We start from the raw sequence: 24,229 nt of genomic DNA, 5'->3' as shown, positions 1-24,229 counted from the left end.
TGATTCTTCCATGAGAAATTTGGGTGATTTCTCCATGAAGAATTATAGGTGTTTCCATAGGGTTCTCCTAGGTAATTCACCTCTTCCATTGAAGGGTTCTCAGGATCATAGGCCTCTTCCTTAGATGAAGCATCCTTAGTACTGCTTGGTGCATTTTGCATTCCAGACAGACTTTGAGAAATCAAATTGACTTGTTGAGTCAATATTTTATTCTGAGCCAATATGGCATTCAGAGTATCAATCTCAAGAACTCCTTTCTTCTGACTAGTCCCATTGTTCACAGGATTTCTTTCAGAAGTATACATGAATTGGTTATTTGCAACCATTTCAATGAGCTATTGAGCTTCTGTAGGCGTCTTTTTCAGATGAAGAGATCCTCCAGCAGAGCTATCCAAGGACATCCTAGATAGTTCAGAGAGACCATCATAGAAAATACCTATGATGCTCCATTCAGAAAGCATGTCTGAGGGACATTTTCTGATTAATTGTTTGTATCTTTCCCAAGCTTCATAGAGGGATTCTCCATCCTTCTGTCTGAAGGTTTGGACTTCCACTCTAAGCTTACTCAATTTTTGAGGTGGAAAGAACTTTGCCAAGAAGGCATTGACTAGCTTTTCCCATGAGTCCAGGCTTTCTTTAGGTTGAGATTCCAACCATGTCCTAGCTCTGTCTCTTACAACAAAAGGGAATAGCATAAGTCTATAGACTTCAGGGTCTACCCCATTAGTCTTGACTGTGTCACAGATTTGCAAGAATTCAGCTAAGAACTGATGAGGATCTTCCAATGGAAGTCCATGGAACTTGCAAGTCTGTTGCATTAGAGAAACTAATTGAGGCTTAAGCTCAAAGTTGTTTGCTCCAATGGCAGGGATAGAGATGCTTCTTCCATAAAAATCGGGAGTAGGTGCAATAAAGTCACCCAGCACCTTCCTTGCATTGTTGGCATTGTTGTTGTTTTCGGCTGCCATGTCTTCTTCTTTGAAGAATTCGGTCAGGTCCTCAACAGAGAGTTGTGCCTTAGCTTCTCTTAGCTTCTGCTTCAAGGTCCTTTCAGGTTCAGGGTCAGCTTCAACAAGAATGCCTTTGTCTTTGTTCCTGCTCATATGAAAGAGAAGAGAACAAGAAAATATGGAATCCTCTATGTCACAGTATAGAGATTCCTTGAGGTGTCAGAGGAAGAAAAATGGAAGACAGAGGTAGAAAATTCGAACTTATCAAAGAAGATGGAGTTCGAATTTTGCATTAAGGAATAGTGTTAGTCCAAAAATAGAAGGATGTGAGAAGAAGAGAAGTAATTTTCGAAAATTAAGTAAAAAATTTTGAAAACATTTTGAAAAACACTAATTGATTCTCAAAAACTAAGAATAGAAAAAGAATCAAGTGATTTTTGAAAAAGATTTGAAATTAGAAATCAAAAAGATATGATTGAAAACTTATTTTGAAAAAGATGTGATTGAAAAATTATGGTTTTAAAAAGATATGATTGAAAAGATATGATTTGAAAACAATTTTAAAAGATATGATTTGAAAACAATTTTTTAAAAAGATTTGATTTGAAAACAATTTTAAAAAGATTTGATTTTAAAAATTAATGACTTGCCTAACAAGAAAAGATATGATTTGAAACATTTAAACCTTTCTCAACAAAAAACGTAACAATCTTGTGATGTTTCAATCAAATCATTAATTGTTAGTAAGTATCTTTGAAAAAGGAAAGAAATTAATTTTGAAAACATTTGATTGAAAAGATATGATTTGAAAAAGATTTGATTTTGAAAAACTTTGAAAACTTGAAAAAAAATTGATTTTGAAAACAAAATCTTCCCCCTAGCACCATCCTGGCGTTAAACGCCCATAATGGTGCACATTCTGGCGTTTAACGCCCAAAACTATACCCTTTTGGGTGTTAAACGCCCAGCCAGGCACCCTGGCTGGCGTTTAAACGCCAGTCTGTCTTCTTCACTGGGCATTTTTGAATGCCCAGCTTTTTCTGTGTGATTCCTCTGCAGTATGTTCTGAATCTTCAATTCTCTGTATTATTGACTTGAAAAGACACAAATTAAAAATATTTTTGGATTTTTAGTAATGAGGAATAATCAAAATGCAACTAAAATCAAATAACAATACATGCAAGACACCAAACTTAGCAGTTTGTATACTACTGACACTAACAAAATGAGAATGCACATGAGAAACAACAAAACACTCAAGTCAATAGAATTCAAAGATCAAAACAAGGAAATCATCAAGAACAACTTGAAGATTAATGAAGACACATGCATAAATTCGAAAAATGCAAGAAGAACAGAAACATGCAATTGACACCAAACTTAAAATGAGACACTAGACTTAAACAAGAAATATATTTTTTTTTATGATTTTGTAATTTTTTTGGATTTTTCGAAAATTAAGTGGAAGAAGAAAATAAAGGTATCAAAATTCTTAATGAGAATTCCAGGAATCATGCAATGTTAGTCTAAAGCTTTAGTCTAAAGGAATTAGACATAGCTAGCTAAGCTTCAGCAGGACATTGCATTCAAGAGCTAAATTGATGATGATCAATCAGCTTTGGTGATGATAAGAACATCACCTTGAAACACTAGAATTCATTCTTAAGAACTCTGAAGAAAAATAATACCTAATCTAAGCAACAAGATGAACCGTCAGTTGTCCATACACAAGAACAATCCCCGGCAACGGCGCCAAAAACTTGGTGCACGAAATTGTGATCACTACAACTTCGCACAACTAACCAGCAAGTGCACTGGGTCGTCCAAGTAATACCTTACGCGAGTAAGGGTCGATCCCACGGAGATTGTTGGTATGAAGCAAGCTATGGTCACCTTGTAAATCTCAGTCAGGCAGACTCAATGGGTATAGATGATGAATGAAATAAACATAAAGGTAAAGATAGAGATACTTATGTAATTCATTGGTAGGAACTTCAGATAAGCGTATGAAGATGCCTTCCCTTCCGTCTCTCTGCTTTCCTATTGCCTTCATCCAATCCTTCTTACTCCTTTCCATGGCAAGCTTGTGTAGGGTTTCACCATTGTCAGTGGCTACCTTCCATCCTCTCATTGAAAACGATTGCATATGCTCTGGTCACAGCATAGCGGAATTCATCTGTCGGTTCTCAATCAGGCCGGAATAGAATCCAGTGATTCTTTTGCGTCTGTCACTAACGCCCCGCCCTCAGGAGTTTGAAGCACGTCACAGTCATTCAATCATTGAATCCTACTCAGAATACCACAGACAAGGTTAGACCTTCCGGATTCTCTTGAATGCTGCCATCAGTTCTCGCCTATACCACGAAGACTCTGATCTCACGGAATGGTTGGCTCGTTTGTCAGGCGAGCACTCGGTTGTCAGGCGATCAACCATGCATCGTGCAATCAGGAATCCAAGAGATATTCACTAAGCCTCAGATGCTTGTAGAACAAGAGTGGTTGTCAGTCACTTTGTTCATGAGTGAGAATGGTGATGGGCGTCAATCATCACCTTCATCATGTTGAAGAACAAGTGATATCTTGGACAAAGAACAAGCGGAATTGAATAGAAGAACAATAGTAATTGCATTAATACTCGAGGTACAACAGAGCTCCACACCTTAATCTATGGTGTGTAGAAACTCCACCGTTGAAAATACATAAGCATAAGGTCTAGGCATGGCCGAATGGCCAGCCCCCAAATGATCTAAGAACTAGATGTCCGAAGATGAAAATACAATAGTAAAAGGTCCTATATATAGAGAACTAGTAGCCTAGGGTGTACAAAGATGAGTAAATGACATAAAAATTCACTTCCGGGCCCACTTGGTGTGTGCTTGGGCTGAGCAATGAAGCATTTTCGTGTAGAGACATTTTCTGGAGTTAAACGCCAGCTTTCATGCCAGTTTGGGCGTTTAACTCCAAGTTTTATGCCAGTTCCGGCGTTTAACGCTGGAATTTCTTGAGGTGACTTTGAACGCCGGTTTGGGCCATCAAATCTTGGGCAAAGTATGGACTATCATATATTGCTGGAAAGCCCAGGATGTCTACTTTCCAACGCCGTTGAGAGCGCGCCAATTGGGCTTCTGTGGCTCCAGAAAATCCACTTCGAGTGCAGGGAGGTCAGAATCCAACAGCATCTGCAGTCCTTTTCAGTCTCTGAATCAGATTTTTGCTCAGATCCCTCAATTTCAGCCAGAAAATACCTGAAATCACAGAAAAACACACAAACTCATAGTAAAGTCCAGAAAAGTGAATTTTAATTAAAAACTAATAAAAATATACTAAGAACTCAACTAAAACTACCAAAAACTTACTAAAAACAATGCCAAAAAGCGTACAAATTATCCGCTCATCAGTCCCCATGCAAAGAAAACTTGGTCCTTGCTGTTCCCTTACGGGCGTTGAACACCCAGCTTCTTCTCCTATTCTGGCATTCAACGCCAGTGATGTCTCCCTTGGGGGCGTTGAATTCCCAGACTGCTCACTGTCTGGCGTTCAATGCCAGCAATACTCTCCTCAAGGGGCGTTGGACGCCCATTTTTCTCCTTGTCAGGCGTTCAACACCAGCAAGGGGCTCTCTCCAAGGTGTTCTGTTTTCAGCTCTAAATGTCTTTATGTCTATTCTAAGCACTAGACATGATCAAAAATGTTACAAATCAAGGGAAACTATAGAAAATAAACTAAAAAAAAGATTAACATCAAATTAAAAGAAAGAAAACAATAGTACTCCACTTATGGTTAGGCTGCCTCCTAATAAGTGCTTCTTTAATGTCCTTAACTTGACACTTGATCCTTGAATTTCTTCCTCTTCTTCCAATTGGTTAAAAGAAATGACATCAAGGAAAAAGAGGAGGAGATTAGTGCCCTTGGATCTGAATTTTTTCTAACAAGCTTTTTTGTAACACCCTACCATACAGAGTCTTATGCTTAAGTCATAATTCAGAGATGGCAAGGTATTACGACCTCTAAAATAAAAATTTAGTACGTATGGTAGTATGAATGATTGATTATAACTAGGAGCCTTTGTAGAAAAAGGGGTAAACAAAAACCGCAACTCAAAAGCGCAACACTCCGATCGTTAACGTAACGAACAGGGATAACCCAACGCGAGATTATATATATACAAAGGAGTGTCAAAAACAGGAATATCAAGACTCAAGATCCGGCTGCGAAGATAACCGGTCCAAGCATAGCAATATATACATATGATAAAATAATGAAAACCCCAAAGGAAACCCAAAGGGACACAAATACATAAAACCTATTCTCCAAAATCTCCCATAAGAGGAGTCATCACAGTTTGTATTATTTAATGGAGATAAAAGTATCTAAGCAAAACATATAAACCGAAACATAGTCCCGAGAACAAAGGATCTTCGCAAATCTAGAAGTCTCCAGCATGCCTCAGCGGGAAACCTCACATCCTGCATCTGAAAACCACAAAATCCGCATGGGTGAGAACCAGAGGTCCCCAGCATGGTAACAGCTTCCACATATATAATACATAATAATAGAGGAAAGCCGAAGGCAATCCTAGAACTTCCTCCAGATAATATCAAAGCTTATAAACAAGCTAAACCATATAAGGGCATCTGACTAAAGATTCTTCAGTCTAACTAATACTTCCCTTTCCAATTCCTTCAAACCTCCCAACCACCAGTAGGAGTATATTATAGCAAACACGGTTATATCAGACAAAAAAATATACAAATAGGAGCAGTTAAGACATTTAGACAATTAGCAAGTAATATGCAGTCAAATAAGCAATCTCAAACAATTCACATAGTATGCATATGATGAATGCCTGTCCCTAGTGGCCGATGATATCATCTTGTCGGTTATAGAGCCAACCCGACAAGTCCTGGTCGCTAACCATTGGACTGTCCCTCTGTCGCGCATCCCCAACTCGAGTTATACTCGTTATAAACTTGATCATAAACATGATCCATATCCATCACCCTCACTGGTGAATATTTCGGGGGCGAGCTCATCCGGGCCTTTCACAGTGCCCGGCCACACTTACGACATAGGGTTAACAGAGCTTCGAGTCTCAACCTGGAGCACGTGGTGGCTAGCCACTGCTACTACCCAGGGAAACCCTCATCTCCGATGGTGGAAGTGCAAACATTCACAATTCATTCAACAGCATATATGCATTTATACTTAGCCATAAACATGGCTCCGCCGTCACACGGCAATAATCTAGCCATCCGGCTCACGGTTAAATCCATAACCAGCCAATTCATTAACATTTACGGCCCTTCGGCTCATGGCATAACAAGCACCTCCACCGCCATTCTCCGCATCTCACATAATCATCTTTGATCCTCAATGATCATACATATTTCCCCTTGCTTCACTCGCAAGTTACCACATTCACTAGCCCTTTTTCTCATGCTAGGTATATCATAATGATTTAAGACATAAATGGTGAGATCGGAGGCTTAGAAGTATGAGATTTGGCTTTTAAAACTCAAAAATCAACTTTGGGATGCAAACAGGGCCACGCGTATGCGCACTCCACGCGCACGCATGGATGGCCTCAAAAACTCATCGACGCGCAAGCGTCATGCACGCTAACGCGTGGATTAAAAATTTGCCAATCGACGCGCACGCGTCAACCACGCATATGCGTGGGTGCTCTCGTGCCCCAGGCACAAAGCTGGCACGGTTCTGGCACAACTCTCTGGAAAATGGCTGGGCATTGGGTGCAGCACCATCGGCGCGCCCGCGCACACCACGCGCACGCGTGGATGGCATTTTCTGGAAGATCGGCGCGTACGCGCCAAGTGCGCCCACGCGCAAGTGGTTATTCTGCTAAAAATTTTCTAAGTTAAAAGGCTGCAGAATTCACCAATTTAAACCCCAATCTTTCAACGGACATAACTTCCTCATTTTAAATCGTTTTTCACCTGTTCTTCGAACGGCACGGACATCCCGGATCCAATTTCATTTCTAAAAAGATTTGGTACAAAACAGAGATCCATAGTCCAAGTTATGTCCCGCCAAAGTGTGCCCAAAAACCATATTTTCATACAAAACCACAAAGTGCCATTTTCAAAACAAGCCATTTCCAACTCTTTTCAAAACCAATCGAAACATGCCAATTTCATCCCTTTTCTTTGAAATCAATCAAAATGTATCAGATTCAACATCAAGCCTCCTCAACTCACACATTGACATATTACCACAATTTACCAAAATCACTATCTCATCATTTTACCCCACTTCACCCAAGTGGCTCAAACTCAAACACATTGACATATCATATACTATTCTCCATGCCAATTCTCAACAACACCAATTCCAATAAATCATTATTGTACACAATCAACATCATACTCACCATCAACATGGTTCAACCCACAATTCAACCATAACCAATCATCAAGCAAATATCACAACATGCATATTTCTCATACATCATACCACCAAGGCATCAATAATCATCATCACATATATGACCACATCATATATCTCAATTATTCAATAACATCAACAATTCAATGCCTATCTTAGGGCCTCTAGCCTAAGTATTTCCTACCACATTACATATTAGATACGGGAAACCGAAACCATACCTTAGCCGATTTTCCCAAGCTCCCCCGGAGCACTTCCAAACCACTTATCCACAAGCTCTCAAGGCCTCAACACCTCCAAGAACAGATTTTTCACCACCAAACCCTTTCCAAGCTTTTCAAAGTCACCAATCAAGCTCCAATATCCACACATACACAACCTAAGCCACAACCATCATACCCATACACAACATCTCAAAACCCAAACATCATAGAACAACAAAATTACACTAAGGTTGAGAATCTTACCATACCCAAGGTCCAAGGAGACAAGATTAACCTTCTCCTTCAAGAGAGTTGGGTCCTATAACATCAAAGAACCCAAAATCTCAACATTTTACCCATGAAACTCGAAAATAAGGGCTGGAATTTCGAACAGAAACACGTGGCTTACCCCAAGATTAATTGTAGGGGTTTTGTAGAGCTCTCCGCGGTGAACGCGTGACCGCAAACGGAGCGGCAATCGGAGCTCTAGATCAAAAGTTATGGTGGTTTGAAGATCAACCAAGGGAGAGAACTTAAGAGAGTGTTCTTCCTCCCTTTCTCTCTAATTTCAGCATGTTTGAGTGTGTTGTGAGGAGAGAGAGTGCTGAAAACTAGGGTTTTGGTTTAGTTGTGTTGGGCCAAGGGCCCACTTTGGGTCCGTTTGGCCCGGTTTGGCCCGTTCGGTCCAATCTTGGTCCGAATTCTATAAAATTGGTACCAAAATTCTCGTCTCAGTCTCCTCTATCACATTTAGCCATAAAAATCACATTTTAGGCTTTCTAGAATAAATTCTCATTTATGGGTTAATTAGCCGTTAATTAACCGGGTTTTACATTTTTTTTATTGCTTTCAGCTTAATTCTCCTTGCTTATTAGGGTAGGGGTTGGATTCCTTCTTACTGACCCTTTCCTTTTCATGGATGTCCTCTTTTGCTCCTTGGTCACAATTTCCTTTTTAGTGCATTCCTTAATTACCTCTACCAATCTGGATTCAAGAGTTGGGTGTTGTGTGATGGGTGGAGTGTACTTTGTATCAAGAACCTCTAGAATTGGTGGTTCAATGAACTCACCCTCTATGTAGCTCTCTGCTTCATTGGAGTGTACATTTCCATAATTATTTTCCTCCTTTACAACCTCCTTTGTTTGTGCATCTTCTGCTTCTTCCATATGTAAATGTGGGAAGTTCTCTACTTCACAGAGGTATGGACTCCTTTGAATGATTCTCTCACATTCTTTTGTATGAATTTGCATTGCTTCCCTTGTGAGGGGACGTGCTTGTTCTTCTGCTAAACACTTGGCAATCACCTCCACATGCTCCTCTACATTTTTGACACTCATTATCGTATCTTGTATGCAATCTTGAGCGACATCCCTTAATTCTTCCATGGTAAGCTTTAAAGCTGATAGTTCAGAATAAGGAGATGATGATTCTTGATATGAATAATGAGATGGTGACTCTTGATATGAGTAAAAGGAGCATGGTTCTTGGTATGAATAAGTAGGGGATGAGGATGAAAATTTTTGCAAAATTTCCTTTGTTCTTTGCTCTAGTTCTTGGCAGGCAAGATCAAAAGATGATGGTTCTTGATATGAGCAATATGTAGCACTGAAGTTTCCTTGGTCTTGGTTTTCCCAACCAAAGTCTGGATAATTCCTCCATCTATAATAATTTAAATCACTCCTTGGGTGTGAGTAGTAATCCATGTGATCCTTCTCCATGATTGTTCCTCAACACAAACACCAAACAAAATTAAACACACCAGGTGGTAAACAGAAAAGCAGGAAAAAAAATTTTTTGAAAATAAAAAAAAGAGTAGAATACTAATTTGATATAAGAAAAATATCTCAAATATTCAAAAAATAAAAAAAATTAGAAAGAAAGGGGTTTAGAATTTTTTGAAATTGAAAAAGAAAGAGAAAACACTAAAGAAACACCAAGCTTTAAAATTTAAATTTAAAATTTGAATGTAAATGAAAAATCAAATAACTAAAATAAAGGAAAAGATAAATAAGATATGATTTGAAAATTTAAACATTAATTAAAAAAAAAAGAAAAGATTTGAAAATTTTAAAGATTTGACTTTCAAATTTGAAAAGAACAACTAACAAACCACTCAACTTTTAAAATTAAAATTTTTTTTAAATTAGGATAAGATAACAAGAATTGAAAATCAAGAAAAAAGATAAGATTTTGAAAATTAAAAATAGAAAGTCAATTAGAAATTTTGAAATTCAAATTTTAAAAGAAAGAAAAACTAAGAAAACACCAAACTTAAAATTAAAACAAGATAAAACAAACAAGTAACTAACTAGATTTGAAACTAAAGATAAAAGATTTGATTTTGAAAATTTTTGAAATTTAAAAAGAGAAAATCAAAGAGAGATCTTAAAATTCAAATTTTGAAAGAAAGAGTCAAACAAGATAAGATAAGATTTGAAAATTTAAATATTTATTTTTTAAATTCAAACTTTTGAAAAAAAAACTAACACAACACTAAATTTTAAAATTTGAATTCAAAATAAAGATAAGATAACAAAATCTTGAAACTTTAGGGAAAAGATATGATAAAGCTTAAAGATCAAGAAAGATAAGCAAGAATTGATTTGAAAGTTTGAAATTTCCCAACAAGGAACACCAAAATTAAAATTTGAAATTAAATAAAGATAAGATAAAGATTTAAAAATTTTAATTTTTAAATTTCGAAAATTAAAAGAAAAAATTTAAAAAAATTTTGAAATTCAAAGAGAGAAAGAAAACAATAAAGAAACACCAAATTTTTAAAAATTAAAATAAGATAAAATAAGTAACTAACTAACTAACAAGAATTGAAGAGAAGAATAAAAGATTTAATTTAAAAGTTTTTGAAAACTTAAAAAGAAAGAGTCAATAAAATATTTTGAAATTTAATTGAAAGAATAAGTCAAACAAGATAAAACAAGATTTGAAAGGTTTTTTAAAGATTTGAAATTTAAATTTGAAATTTTTGAATTTTGACTTTTGAATTTTAAATTTTTAAATTTTAAATTTTGAATTTGAATTAAGATAAAATAGAATTTTGAAAATTGAATTTTTGAAAGTTGAATTTAAAACAAGATAAGATAAATTTTGAAATTCAAATAAAAATAAAATAATAAGATAAAGACTTGAAAAGATAACAAGATAAACGAAAAGATAACTAACGAGACACCAAACTTAAAATTTGAAATTAAATTAAAATAAGGTAACAAAACAATTTGAATTTTGAATTTTGAATTTTGAAAAATTTAAAAGTACAAACACAAAAAGACGCCAAACTAAAAAAATTTTTAAATCAAAGGACACAATTTTCGAAAATTTGGAAGGAAAAACATAAGACACCAAACTTAAAAATTTTGAAATCAAACAAAGAAAAATACCAAGAAAATTTTGAAAGCAAAGGAAGAACAATCAAGAACAATTTTCAAAAACTCAAGAAAAGAAAAACTAAAAAGACACCAAACTTAAAGATTGAGACAAGACTCAAACAAAATAGAAAGTTTTTGAAAATTTTTTTTTGAAAAAGAAACAAGAAAGTTCAAAAATTTTAACAAGAAACCAAAATACAAGAAACACAAACAAAAAGAAAAACAGTAAAGAGTACCTGATCTTAGGAACAAGAGAACCGTTAGTTTGTCAATCTCAAACAATCCCTGACAACAGCGCCAAAAATTTGGTGCGCGATATTTAGAACTCCACACAACTTGACCGACAAGTGCACCAGGTCATCCAAGTAATACCTCTGGTGAGTGAGGGTCAATCCCACGAAGATTGTTGGACTAAGCAAGCATTGGTTATCCTGCAGATCTTAGTCAGGCGAATAGAAAGTTGATTGGTTGTTGTTGAATGCGCATAAATTAAATAAGAAAGCAATAAAGAAATAGCGGATAAACAATAGTGAGAGATCAGTTAAGGCTTTGGAGATGCTTTATCTTTCTGGATCAACTTTTCTTGCTGTCTATTCCAACAATAGATGATTCATTCCATGGCAAGCTGTAAGTGATTAACGCTATGTCAATGGTCATTAATCTCCTCTGATCCACATCAAATGCTACGTTAATGGTCATTCAATCTGAACGAGGGTGAAGCTCTAGCAATTCAATCTCTGGTGATCCTACTCAAAATGCCACAGACAAAGTCAGATCTTCCAGATCGGAGAATGAAGCTTTATGATTCTAGCTTATACCACAAAGGCCCTAATCGTCCCAGAACTCGGCTGAACAGATGTTTCCATGTTCCCAACAAGATTGTGGAGGATATCACCTCAAACTTGTAGTTCAATGCTATCCCTTCTGAGACTCACAAGAACTCATGTAGAATAAGGGGTCACACTTCCATTCTACCCCAGATTCATAAAGATGAAGAACAAGAATGCATCTTAGAATGGAATCAATCATATATTGAATAGAAACAGTAATATTATTAATCCATGAGAATCAGCAGAGCTCCTAACCTTAACCTAGGAGGTTTAGTTGCTCATACTGTACAAAGAAAACAGAAGTAATGTATGTGCTTCTTCCCTCCTAGGAGGCATGATCCTCAGGAAGAGGGAAGTCTCTTATTTATAGTAAATACTAGACCTAAAAGATGTAAATTTCAATTTAAAAGATACAAAGATAAGATAAAATAAGCTAAGGGGTGCTAAAATCCACTTTGGGGCCCACTTGGTGAGTGTTTGGGCTGAGCTTGGCTTCCAACATGGGTGAGTGGGCATTGAGTGCCCTCTAGGAGGTGCCTTGGTGTGTCCTTGCTCCCTCTTGGGTGTTGAACGCTAGGTTTGGGCATTCAAGGCTGGCTTTGCTTCTCTTGGGGCGTTGAACGCCAGAAAGGGATGATTTGGGCGTTCAACACCCATTTTGAGCCTTCATTTCCAAAAATAAGTATATACAATTAAATATTTATGAAAAGCTCTAGAAGTTAGCTTTTCAACGCCATTGAAAGCACCTCAACTGGACTTTTGTAGCTCCAGAAATTCTTGTTTGGATGCATGGAGGTCACGAGTTGACAACATCTACAGTCCTTTCTTTGCCTCTGAATCAGACTTTTCCAAAACTTTCCAGTTTCACCCAAAAATCTTCTAAAAATCATAGGAAAACGACAAAAACTCAAAGTAGCATCTAAAAAGTGATTTTTGCATTAAAATCTACTAAAACATAATAAAACTTCACAAAATATACTAAAATTACTGTGAAAATGATGCTAAAAAGTGTATAAAATATCTGCTCATTAGCTTTTAGTTTGATCATGAGGTGCTAAAAATCAGGGTGTTTCATCTGTAGCTCAAGTTATTTTTGTTGGAGTATGAAGAGGTCAGGGTGGCACGTCAATTGTGCACAAAAATTACCCCTAGACTTTTGGCCCAGCGTGCCATGCCCATATACTGGCGTGTGGTACACCAAGGCTCTGCTTTAGCTCCTTGGGACGTGTGGCATGCCTCCCTTTTGGCGTGTTGCATGCCTCTCCTCTGCTTCCTTGGGAGTGCTTTCCTAGTTGTGTTCCTTTGCTTATGCTTTGCTATTCTTTTTCTATCATTTACCTACAATTAACAAGATATTCCAAGCACTCAAAGTACTAATAGAATATCATATAAAAGCACACAGTTATCAAGTAAAAAGTCATCAATTTCACCTAAGAAACACCCAAGAAAAGTACATAAGATGCTCATGAATCTCAACATCAAACTTAAGCTCTTACTTGTCCTCAAGCAAGCAAAGAATCATGCTTTAATCATCAAAATCTTAAAGCTTAAAAAGCAAGGGTGAATGGTAAAAATTCATGTGGTCTTGGTTAGCCGTTTTACTTATGCACAATTCAACACAAATGGTTATAATCTTTCAAAGCCTCTATCTGGATTAGATTATGAAACCCTTCCTTAATTCATCACCTTGAAGCAAGCTTATTTACTTTCTTTTCAAATTTTATTTTTGTTGAGTGCTTTGCACCTTGAGCCTAACCGTGACTCTAAATGTATTGTCTCAAACTTTTTTCGACACCAAAACACCACAAGCACTTGATTGGGGAGTTCTTTGAGCTTACAATGTTCCTTTGACATCACCCATCATTGGTGGTCAGAACCTTTGGCTTCTCTTTCTTTAGGGGGGTGCTTTGCACCTTTGAGCTTAGCTGTGACTCTAAATGCTTTGTTTTCAAACTTTTGCTTGATACATAAGTACCACAAACACTTGACTTAGGAGGGCTCTTTGAGCTTACTTTTTTTTCAATTTTCTTAGTCAGAGGTACTCAGAGCCTTTGGCTTCTCTTTCAACCCCCTTTTTGTTAATTATTATTGATTATATTTTGCTTCTCCAAGGCTTTCTCAATGATAAGGATCCCATAATAGTCCCCTAGATTAAGGCCTCAAGCAATTTGGCCTAGTAAGTGTTGAACATTCTTAGTTAATTTGGCCTTCTAAACTCACGATGTCATGCTCTCTATATTCAACACCTTGTTTCTTTTTGTTTCTTCCTTAGCACATGATCTTGCTTACTTTATGAAGCAAGCACAATTATAATTGTGAATTGTGATGAACAAGTCAAGATAGGTACTTTCAAGGAATCACAAATGCATTATATAAGATAGAACAAGGTAACATACATGCACATAATTAAAAAGAAAGGAGGTGTTCTGTGGGTTACTTGAAACTAGAGGTCGATCTCGGACGAGATCTTCTACGCTGGTCAGAGCTGCGGAGTCCGATCTAATGATGGTGGTCAGAGTCGCTGTGTCCGACTCGTTGGACTTGGTGATGGTGCTGATCCTTCGTCCTCGGAGGGTGGGGGTACCTGCAAGGGACTCCGATGCTTAAGTTAGCAAGGGTATTAAGCAGGTATTGAGTAGAATCAGAGTATGAGTTATACCTGGGTGCTCCAGTGTATTTATAATGGCATAGAGTGACCTTCTTAGATAAGATAAGTTAGTTATCTTATCTTATCTTATCTTTTGGGTGAGGTCAGCTTATCTTCAAGGGAACCGCCTCATCTTTCTGGGCTTTGACCGCCTTTAGATTTGGGTCGTGTTCCTCTTCTTGGGCCCTTTTATTGGCCTTTCCTATGACTTGGCCGAGCTCTTTGAGAAGAGGTCGGATTGTCCTGACCTGAAGAGGCCGGTTGCTTTGTCTGAAGAACATCTCGGGTCAGACAGCTCGACCCAGGGTATGAACATGAGGCAAATAGAATTCAATGACCTTAATTATCATTGCCATCCTCTTCCTTATCTTCCTCATTGTTCTCTTCATCACCTTTTAGGCTATATAGAGCATAGCCTCCAACACCAAACTTAGAATGGTCACTTGTCCTCAAGCAACAAAGAAAAATAGTGGTGATGGACTAAGGAATAATCATGATTATCTAGTAAAAGCAATTAAGTAATGCAAAAGCTTATCCAAGTAAAACAAACAAAATTAAGAAATAAACGAAAATAAAGCAAAAATAATGTAACATAAATGAGTTTCTAATGTGTTTGCATAGGGGTTGGATCTTGCATGGGTGAGGTGTGGCAACCCCAAACTTAGTGTGACACAATCAATGTGAAATGGGCTAAATACGTAGTGAAATACAAGTATCCTATTGGTGTAGAAATACCAAACTTAATCCATAAAACACATACACAACTTTATATAAAGCAAAAACAAGAATGAAAAGATAATACCGAACGTTGGATTGCTTCCCAACAAGAACTTCTTTAACATCATTAGCTTAACGGTTGTTTCTTGCTAAGGTGGTGGTTGATCATAATGCTTCAACTCCTCCCCTCTCACTGTGACTCTCCTCCCTATGTTTCCATGTATTAGCTTAATATGCTCAAGAGAGAGAATTTTGTTTATTATATATGGCAACAATAGAGGTGAGATAACACCACTTTCTTCGCTGATGAGAAGTCTTCAATAAGGATTTTCTTGTTTCTCCACCCTCTAGGCACTTTCTTCTTGGAAGCTTCCTTCTTATTTGATGATGTACACCCAACACCAAACTTAGGTTTGATATTAGGAGGTTCTTTGTTGATCACAAAGGGGGACTTTGGTTGCAAACTCTTGTATGCCTCATTTGTGTTTTCAACATGCTGCATCTTCTCTTTCTCTTATTTTCTTTCCAAGCATGAAGGTGGAATTTTTGGAGGTACTTTATTTGGTGCTTCCTTCAAGCTTGGATCCCTGGCTTAAACCTTCTTACAATCCTCTTGATCACTTAAATGATGCATGGTCTTCAAAACCTAGAAAACCAAGTGCTCATCATGCACTCTCAATATTAATTCACTCTTTTCAACATCAATAAGGACTCTCCTAGTGGCTAGGAAAGGTCTTTCAAAACTGATGGAGGCATTCTCATCTTTCTCCATGTCAAGAATAACAAAATCCACTGAGACAAAAAAGTTTTCCACTTTGATCAAGACATTTTTAACCATTTGATATGCATGCTTGATTAATTTGTCTGCTATTTGTAGAGCTATTTGTGTGGGCTTCATCTCTTAAATTTGAAGCTTTCTCATCACAGAGAAAGACATCAAATTAATACTTGCCCCCAAATCACATATGTAGCATGTAAAATGCCACTGAAATGCACTAAAATGAAGTCTCAAAGGCGTGTAAACTTTATACACCCATAATCTTTGGCATGTAAAATGCAAACTATTCTTGGGGGAGGGGGGGTCATGCATATGTATGATGTGAAAAAATCTCCATTTGTGTGTACGCTTAAGGAATGCGTATACATGATTCCTCAATTTTACAGGTTTTGTGCATACGCATAGGGATGCGTACACAGGATTCAACAATTCTTCAAGTGTTGTGCGTACGCATGGGTGATGCGTATGCATGATAGCCCTTTCGATGGCGTGCCATCTTCACACGCCCATTCACCTTGGTGTGTAAACTGCAACATTTGTTGGCCACTTGCACACTTTTTTGGCGCCTGACACGCCCTGTCTTTGGCGTGTTGCACGCCCATTGTTTTGGACAAACACGATGAACTATTATATATCATTGGAAAGCTCTGAATGTTAGCTTTTCAACGCTGCCAGAAGCATTTCATTTGCCTCTGTAGCTCAAGTAATCCTTATTGGAGTATGAAGAGGTCAAGGTTGTACTTCAATTGTGCACAAAAATCACCCATGGACTTTTAACCCAATGTGCCATGCCCACATATTGGTGTGTGGCATGCCAAGGCTTTGCTTTGGCTCCTTGGGGGGTGTGGCATGCCTCCCTTTTGGCGTGTTGCACACCCTCTCCTTTGATTTCTTGGGAGTACTTTGCTAGTTGTGTTCTTTTGCTTATGCATTTCTCTCCTTTTGCTATTATTTACCTACAATTAATAAGAAATTCAAACACTCAAAGTACTAATAGAATATCATATAAAAGCACATAGTTATTAAGCAAAAAGTAATCAATTTCACCTAAGAAAAACCAAAAAAAATACATAAGATGGTCATACATCAGAGCTGATAATTATATGATGGATGCCTTGACTTTTTATAGAGCAGAAGAATGACTTAGCAGAGAACCCATAGAATGATTCCCCCTTTAAGGATAAGAAAGAGTTAAAACATACCCCACAATAACAAAATTGGGAAACATGAACTATACCTATTTTTTTAATATGTAAGCTCATTATTTTCAGCTGCAGTGTGCTTTAGAACATGCTTAATTGGATCAAAATCCTGCATAGAAGTTTATAAAAAATATTTTAGTGACATTTGCACAAAACCCACTCATCTTGAAATGATGATATACAACTACAAGTAAATTTTGAATAATCCATCTCAATCATATAATTCTATTTGTTAAAGTAATTATTGGTAACAAGATAGCTATGCTCCTCACAGTTGACTTAATCCTGCATTTTTGGAGTAACTTGCAAATATAAGCATCAATGCCAACTAACAAATCACAAACAAAATATAAGATATAAAAGATTATGAAGAGACATATAAAAATAATGTCTAGCTTGGCACTGAAGATAGAAGCACAAAGACACTTAACAGTAAACTTCCATATTTGGAAGAAGCCCTGTGTAGCAGGCGTCCTTAGTACGCACACAAACAATGATAGAATCTGAAACTTATTCAGAAACAAAACATATAATTTTTTTCAAAATGATATCAAAGTCTAATACTTAAATACTTAAACCAAAAATATTAAATTCAAGCAAGCTCATATAAAAATTAAAACTGAAATAAGTGCAGATAATATTATCTCTCTGCCACTCTCACATAGTTTCAATAATAACTTATAGTCAAGAATTAAGAAGCTTTGCAACATTTGCTAATGGTGTAGTAGGTCATTTAAACAAGTTCGAGATCAAATTTATTCATCTAACCAATTTTAAGGACCAAAATGAGCATCACCTCAAATCAGAACACCAAGAAGTGGGGCTAGCAGAGGGGATAAAGAAAATATAATGAATATTGTCCCAATAACCTACAAGAACAGAGAAAATAAAAGATATAATGGCAAATGTAAGCTACAAAATGCAAACTAAAATAAGCATGAGTGTGACATAAATAAGCAAGTAACAAAAAATATACAGTAATGTAACATAGTTATATACACATAAAAGGAAATGATGAGTTTGGAAAACTCAAAACTATTATGATGATGAACAAACATTATTGGAATAATTAAATTACAAAATTATTGGTTTAATTTTTAACACATATTAATTAATAATTTTGTGATACAGGTTTTTTTACTGGGCTGAACAGAAAAGCAAAATTATTGCAAACCCAATATGCTTAAAACCAATCAGCCTTGATCAATATTTCCTATATTATATGGCTGAAGTAATTTGTGATTATTTGGGCCAAAATAAAAAAGAGAGATCCCAAGCCCAATAAAATCAATATTCAGCCTTATGAAATTCTTGTTATGTGATTGTTGGCTGAAAGGTTTTATCAGTTGGGCAAGTTTTACTTTTTATTACAAAGCCCAAATTGTTCCTCATGCATGATCCGAATCCACAAAGTAAAGAAAGCAAAGTTCCATTACTTCCAACTGATCTCTTCTTTATTCATGTGATGGAACTCAAAATTTTATTGAGAAGAGTTAATACATGCATGGGAACTATGAGAGAGAAAGTGTCATTGATTTAATTGATGGCATAATGAGACACGCTAATCTACAAGGGAAGTAAAAGCAATCCCATTTCAATTAATTTGATTCATTTAATTTCTTTTACTTCTAGCTCTTTCTTCTCTCTCATCTCTTTCTTCTCTTCGGTCACTTCAACAGAAATTATGGAAGCCATGGAAGCTACATTGAGCTACCGAAAAGAAGGAAAGGCACGCATCAAGACCATCATGATGATGGCAAGAAAACATAAAAAATATAGTGGCTGAGATTCTTATCACTTATGGTAAGATATGGTGATGAGATCTTAGCTTCTCCATACCAAAAATAGTTGAAGAAGATTTCGGCCAGCAAGGAGAAGATTCTTGGAGGGATGGATTGTTTCTAATTCTGCTCAACCACCACAGGAAGTAGCTAGGGTGGCTACGTGATGGAAGAGGTAGAGATCAGAACAGATAAAGCTATCATCATTATGAAGCATCAAGGGCCAGAAATTCATCTTGGACAGCAAGCCAAGGATAGAGTGCTCGGATTGATGAAGATTGATGACCAAGAAAGGACTAGAGGTAATTGCATGTTGGGTTTTGCATGAGTTATCTCTTCTCTTTCTCTGGCCGAACCAGTTTTATTTTTTGAAGAAGAAGAAGTTTAGCTTGGTTTGTTAGGTTTCAACCGTGAATGCTTCTCTCTATAAGAAAGAGTGAACAGTCAAGGTTTGAAACAAGGAGAAAGTGTGAGAGTGCAAGGCACAGAGTCCTCAGAGCTACCTGAGCTAACAGGTTTCTCTTCTCCTTCAATGTATTCTGTTTTGTATTTTTCTGTTTAATTTTGTCATGTCTTGAGTCTCATGGAAAAAGGCACACTGTGAGGTTTGTATGAAAAAGCCATAGAGCGAAAAAAGGTAGAGAGTGCAAAATTAAAAGAAAAAGCCATAGATGTCATTAGAGTTCCTTTGTTCATCTATGTTGTGTTTCATGATTCTGTGGAAATCCCCTTGTAAGTTGGGTTAGTACTTTACAGTCTATAATAAAGAAGATTATAGTGAAATTCCATCATTGTTGTGATGGAGACTGGATGTAAGCTGCACTGCACTTAACAGCTGAACCAAGATATATCTGGGTGTAATTTTCTCTCTCTTCTACTCCATTTCTGTTTCTACTGCACAGGAGCTAAAACTGAAAATATCTTGTGCCAAGTGACGAGACAAAAATAAAAGTCTCGTGGCTAGAGATGAGACAAAATTAAAAAGTCTCCTCAAAGACTAGCAAGTGTAAGCAAGCAAAAAGGGGGCTAAAATTCAACCCCCCTTCTCTTAGCCACTGAAAACCATCAATTGGTATCAAAGCTTGGTCTCAAAGAGATCAAGCTTTGTAGCTTGGAGAAAAGATCCAGATGGCAAAAAGCAGTGGCTCAAGTCTGGTGTCCTACAACCTTACAGAAGGGCAGTCAAGCAACAAACCGCCTCTTTTCAATGGGAAAAACTACACCTATTGGAAGGAGAGGATGAAGATCTTTGTGCAAGCAGTAGACTACCGACTCTAGAAGATTATTTTGGAGGGTCCTCAATTTCCAACTAACACAAGTGCTGAAGGAGTAGTCACTTTTAAACCAGAAGCAAGCTGGACCAAAGAAGATATAAAGAAGGTGGAGCTAAATGCCAAGGCTGTAAATTTGCTCAATTGTTCTATCATCTTTGAGGAATACCGACGGGTATCACGATGTACAATGGAAAAGGAAATCTGGGACAAATTGCAAATCACTCATGAAGAAACCACCATTGTGAAGAAGACTCGGATAGACTTGTTAAACAGAGAGTATGAAATGTTTGCAATGAAGGAAGGAAAATCTATTGATGAACTGTTCGAACGGTTCAACACCATCATCGTTGGCTTGGATGCTATGGGAATAACACATTCTGATTCTGTGCTTGTGAGAAGAGTGTTAAGATGTCTCACTAAAGAGTGGAAAACAAAAGCTCTAATTATTTCTGAGAGCAGTAGCCTTGATTCCATGATATGTGATGATTTGAGAGGAAACCTCTTGCTTTTAAAAATACATATTTGAAAAAAGAGTCAAAAAAGAAAGGGATTACTTTTTCTTTTGTAACTAACCACCTGGAGGATAAATCCAGTGATAACTCCTCTGAAAATGAATTTGTGTTGTTTGCCAAAAAATTCAGGAAAATGGTGAAATTCAAAGGCAAAGGCAGCTGCTCAAGGAAAATGAAGAAAGACCTTAGCAAAGTAACTTGTTACAACTGCAAAGAAATGGGACACTTCAAATCTGATTGTCCCAAGTTAAAGAAGGAGGAGAAGCCAAAAAGAGAAAAGAAGAAGGGTCTGATGGCATCATGGGAAGACTTGGAAAATGACTTAGACAGTGATGAAGAATCCGAGACCAAGTCACAGCCTTGTCTCATGGCAGATCATATAGATCAGGTAGTCTTTCATAACCCTGACACTGAAGACCTTCATCTTATGATAGATCACTTTTCTGAAAAAATAAGATGTTTTCTGCTTGATAATCAAGATCTTGAACAACAAATTATCATTCTTAAAGCTGAAAATAATTTTCTCAAAGAAAAACTAAGGGAGGCCGAAACTGCTTGTGATCTTGTGGAAGAAAATAAGCAGTTGAAAGCTCAACTTAGAAGTTGTGAAAGTGATCATTCGGTAGTTGCATATGTAAACTGTTTTAAGGAAAATGAAGAGTTGCTGAAAAAGGTTAGAAGCCTTGAAAATGACTTAGCCAAGTTCACTCAAAGTTTTGAAAATTTAAATCAAATATTGGCTATTCAAAAACCACTCTTTGATAAAGTTGGTTTGTGGTTTTATAAATCTGATGAGAAACCTTCTTTTGAAAATAGAGCATCGTCTTCTAATGACACAAGGTTTCAAGATCCCACCTACTTTAATAAAACAGTAACTCTAAGGTTTTGTAGGCTATGCAACCGAAATGGTCATTTTCCCATTCAATATTTTTTTGGTGAAAGAATGATTGGTGATAAAGTTTACAAAGTTGTTTTTGATTACAATAGTTTGGGACTGATGAGCGGATAATTTGTATACTTTTTGGCATTGTTTTTAGTATGTTTTTGATATCTTTTAGTTAGATTTTAGTATATTTTTATTAGTTTTTATTTAAAATTCACTTTTCTGGACTTTACTATGAGTTTGTGTGTTTTTCTGTAATTTCAGGTATTTTCTGGCTGAAATTGAGGGACTTGAGCAAAAATCTGATTCAGAGACCAAAAAGGACTGCAGATGCTGTTGGATTCTGACCTCCCTGCACTCGAAGTGGATTTTCTGGAGCTACAGAAGCCCAATTGGCGCGCTCTCAACGGCGTTGGAAAGTAGACATCCAGGGCTTTCCAGCAATATATAATAGTCCATACTTTATCCAAGATTTGATGGCCCAAACCCGCGAAGCAATCCGGCCTCAGAAATTCCAGCGTTAAACGCCGGAACAGGATTAAAAGTTGGAGTTAAACGCCCAAACTGGCATGGGAGCTGGCGTTTAACTCCAGAAAACGTCTCTACACGAATTTCCTTGATTGCTCAGCCCAAGCACACACCAAGTGGGCCCGGAAGTGGATTTTTATGTCATTTACTCATCTATGTAATAGTTTTCTATAAGTAGGACCTTTTACTATTGTATGAGAGAGTCAGAGAGTCTGGAGACGACATCTGAGTAGCTATCTTTGTTTTATGCTATCTTAGACCTTTGGGAGGCTGGCCATTCGGCCATGCCTAACCTTTGTTCTTATGTATTTTCAACGGTGGAGTTTCTACACACCATAGATTAAGGGTGTGGAGCTCTGCTGTACCTCGAGTATTAATGCAATTACTATTGTTCTTCCATTCAACTCCGCTTGTTCTTTATCTAAGATATCACTTGTTCTTCAACCTATGAACAAGATGACTGACAACCATTCTTGTTCTACAAGCATTCAAGGCTTTAGTGAATATCTCTTGGATTTCTGATTGCATGATGCATGGTTGATCGCCTGACAACCGAGTGCTCGTCTGACAAACGAGCCAGCCATTCCATGAGATCAGAGTCTTCGTGGTATAGGCAAGAACTGATGGCGGCATTCAAGAGAATCCGGAAGGTCTAACCTTGTCTGTGGTGTTCTGAGTAGGATTCAATGACTGAATGACTGTGACGTGCTTCAAACCTGTAACCTACTGGGCGTTAGTGACAGACGCAAAAGAGTGATTCTATTCCGGTAGGGGAGGGAACCAAACCGGTGATTGGCGGCACTGTGACAGAGTGCTCTGCATTAGCTTTCACTGCGCGGATGGGAGGTAGCTGCTGACAACAGTGAGACCCTACACAAGTTTGCCATGGAAAGGAGTAAGAAGGATTGGATGAAGACTGTAGGAAAGCAGAGAGACGGAAGGGAAGGCATCTTCATACACTTGTCTGAAGCTCATACACCAATGATATACATAAGTATCTCTATCTTTACCTTTTCTGTTATTTTCGTTCATCATCATCATATACATTTGAGTCTGCCTGACTAAGATTTACAAGATGACCATAGCTTGCTTCAATACTAACAATCTCCGTGGGATCGACCCTTACTCACGTAAGGTTTTATTACTTGGACGACCCAGTACACTTGCTGGTTAGTTGTGCGAAGTTGTGTAATGCCATGGTATTAGGCGCACCAAGTTCTTGGAGCCATTACCGGGGATTATTTGAGTTGTGAAAAAGTATTGTTCACAATTTCGCGCACCAAGTTTTTGGCGCCGTTGCCGGGGATTGTTCATGTTTTGAGCAAGCTTGTGGTAACATCAGATGCCAAGATCCGGCAACAACATCAAGTTCTTGGTGTTATTGCCCGGGATTGTTTAGGCTGGACAACTGACGGTTCATCTTGTTACTTAGATTAGGTATTTTTTTCGAAATTCTTGAAGGTGAATTCTAGAGTTTCATGATGATTTGTTGAAATCTGGCTGGCTGAGAAGCCATGTCTAATCTGATTGGACCGAGGTTTCAATTTATCACCACAAGAGCTTGTTGATTTCGTATCAATCTTGCTCTTGGAGCAGTGATTTGCTAAGATTTGGCTGACCTTTGGTCATGTCTAGTGTTTTGGACCGAAGCTTTCCTTGGAAGCTTGGCTGGCTGTGAAGCCATGTCTAATTCCTGGACCGGAGTCTTAGACTAGCATTGCACTGATTCCTGGAATTCTCATTAAGAATTTTGATGCCTTTTTCCACTTAATTTTCGAAAAACACAAAAAAAAATTTTATAAAACCATAAAAAGACCAAAAGATTTTATGTTTCTTGTTTGAGTCTAGAGTCTCATCTTAAGTTTAGTGTCAAATGCATGTTTTTGTTATAATTTTCGAATTCATGCATATATTTCTTGTTTTGATCTTTGAATTCTATTGACTTGAAGTATTTTGTGTGTCTCATATGCATTCTCATATTGTTAGTGTCAGTAGTGCACAAACTGCTAAGTTTGGTGTCTTGCATGCATTGTTATTTGATTCTTGTTGCATTTTGATTAATAGAAAAATCCAAAAAATATTTTTAATTTGAGTCTTTTCAAGTCAATGATACAAGGAATTGAAGATTCAGAACCAACT

At 37.1% G+C, this 24,229-nt stretch overlaps 1 non-coding gene across 1 annotated transcript; it reads left to right on the top strand.

Moving 5' to 3' along the window:
* The first annotated feature begins 455 nt into the window (after positions 1 to 455).
* Positions 456 to 563, top strand: LOC130952460 (small nucleolar RNA R71). Its single transcript, XR_009074640.1, has one exon. It is a non-coding gene; the product is annotated as a small nucleolar RNA R71 (small nucleolar RNA).
* The last annotated feature ends 23,666 nt before the right edge of the window (positions 564 to 24,229 follow it).

This window comes from Arachis stenosperma, chromosome 9 (genome assembly GCF_014773155.1).
Source record: "Arachis stenosperma cultivar V10309 chromosome 9, arast.V10309.gnm1.PFL2, whole genome shotgun sequence".
In the NCBI taxonomy this organism is placed as follows: Eukaryota; Viridiplantae; Streptophyta; class Magnoliopsida; order Fabales; family Fabaceae; genus Arachis; species Arachis stenosperma.
Note: the sequence above shows the minus strand (reverse complement) of the source record. Positions and strands in the feature narration are given on the sequence as shown.